This window comes from Cyprinodon variegatus, unplaced genomic scaffold, assembly GCF_000732505.1.
Source record: "Cyprinodon variegatus isolate N-32 unplaced genomic scaffold, C_variegatus-1.0 Scaffold390, whole genome shotgun sequence".
Taxonomy (NCBI): Eukaryota; Metazoa; Chordata; class Actinopteri; order Cyprinodontiformes; family Cyprinodontidae; genus Cyprinodon; species Cyprinodon variegatus.
In genome coordinates, this window is record NW_015150843.1 from 162,004 (window position 1) to 164,443 (window position 2,440).

Below are 2,440 nucleotides of genomic sequence, written 5' to 3' on the forward strand. Positions count from 1 at the left end.
TAAGCATTCCCACTTGATAAAGAAAAACAGAAAAACAATAAGTGGGAATGCTTAAGCATTCCCACTTGATTAATTTTGAGATATTAATACATTATCGCACAGTATTTCAACAGTTTATTTCTGTTAGTATTGATGATTTGAGCCTGAAAAAGCCCAAACCCAGAATTCAGTCTTTCACAAAATAAGAACATTCAGAGCCCTTAGTCTGCTAAAAGATATTTCCATATCCTGTATTGTCTAAAAGCTCCATATGCAGAATGACAAGCAATCAGCCTGAGGCCTTCAGACTTGAAGTCTTGTTTGCCTCCAAGTTCGTGCTTTCAATACCACAGACTCCCTGAGCAGTTTGTTGAAAAGTAAAGCACAGTGATGGTCATTCAGCATCTTCATAGAGCAGAAAAAGAGGGAAGAATTTCTCTAAAATGTCCAGGCAGACTGCTGCTTTGACTCTTGACATCAGAAATCATGACATGGAACACTAAATCATTACTGACAGTAAAAACTGCTCAAAGTTACATTTTATTCTGTTTTCTACTTAAACTCCACAATACAGTACTTTTGGATTACACTTATTAAAAAATGTGTTGTTGTACTCCTGAGGCAGCTGTTTTTAGTTTTAATTCCCTTTTTTTTTTTGTAAGAGTGGCTTTCTTTTTTCCATATGCTTGAGTGTCTGGTATATGTACAGTATGGGTCCTATTTTCCTCAACACTGTCCTAGTGCTGTTTTTTTCACACAGTTCCTCTCTTCTTCATCTCTGAACAGCTGCTGAACTACGGCTCCTCCTGGGTGAAAATGAGAATTTTTGACTTGTCAAGGTCACTGGCGGAGGGCTTGTCTGTCTTCAGTCGCAGGCTGTGTAAACACTGCCAAGTCATAGAGCACTTGTCATCACTGTAAAATCATTGTAAACTCTCAGAGCTCAGAAAAGGATTTTTGATCAGTGAGCCAGTATGTGGTGGGAAGCCTCGCCATACTAATCCTGCACCTTTTATGCATCAATGCATCCAAATGCAATCAATTAAATTATATGTAATTTCCAAAAGTTGTCATTTCAAACACCTTTCTGTTTGTAAGATCAGTTAAGAAGTTCGCTATCTAAACAGACTCAGGAGATTGCAGTAAGTGACTTGCAGTATTTACTTTTCTCAGATGAACATGTAACGACAGTCGCTTAGAGGAGATATTCTACAGCAGTCCCTCAAACTGAGCATACAGAGGAAAGAAAAACTCCCCTTTAACAAGAAGAAACCACCAGCAGAACCACATTAGGTATAAAGGACCATCTGCTTCAATGGACTGGGGATTTGAGCAGTAGTAGCCTTTTTAAAAAGTAGCCTTTTTACAAAATACTTTTTTTTTTTTTCTGCATATTAACATGTAGATATGACCAAAAATGCCTAACCCATTTTCTTTTAACAAGTCAAGCCCTGGTAAAAGTTCAATATATCAAAAGGTATTTCGAGAGGAGGGTTTCACAGCTGAACACAACATTTGACCAGATTTAGCTACTTCCTACACTTTCTCCATCTCAGATCTGTAGAGGCAATACTGATGCCTTTATGAGTTATGTGGCTTTTCACTGTTCTTCAAGGATCTAGGACTTCAAATGACTTTACATGCAAAAAGTGGACTTTGGGTCACTGGGCCATATCTAAGTCATTCTTAGCTCATGTATGGCATATAGATTAACAACAAAAGGGTTACAGTAGGCTTGTGAATCTCTCACCAAATTTTTAAATGAATTTTAACTCACAATCATATCAAGGCTGTTAAATTGCATTACATTGTCCTTTTATTCAACTCAACATTTTCTGTATATGCTTAAAAGGAGTATTATGTGAGCGGCCAGCTTATTTAACTATTGCCTTTTTTGTCAGTGTCTTTCCACTTAACAACACTTAAGCTAACAGTTTTCCTCAATGGTATGAGCAATTATGTAACATTTCAGCACAATACTTATTTACTGGTTTAATTTAGAAAAAAAAAATCTGTAGCAACGGTAACTGGCCTTCATTAGTTGAGATTCTAAATCATCATAATAAACAAGATGTCATAATTCTGCACTTTTTGGTTCGGTTGTAGTTTTCTTTTTGATTTTTCTTTTTGATTTTTCAGTTACACTTTGATTTATATAATTGTGTGCTTCTAGGTAATTGGTTTCATTTCCATTTTGTGTAATTTTAGTTGTTTTTCTGGTTGTATTTGAGTTCTTATGAATTTCTTGTTTAACCTCTGTTGCCCCCTTGTGCCAGTCTCCTTTCCCCTAGTCTCCCTTCTCAATCTTTCTGTCCACACCTGCCCCCAATCAGTTGATTGCTCCATTCTTTGTTCTGTTTGGCATTTACCCCCAGATTCCACATACTCCGTCAGTGCTCCACTCCGCCCCACTCACATATGTCGTGTGGAGTACTTGTCTGTCATGTTAATCAATGAGAAC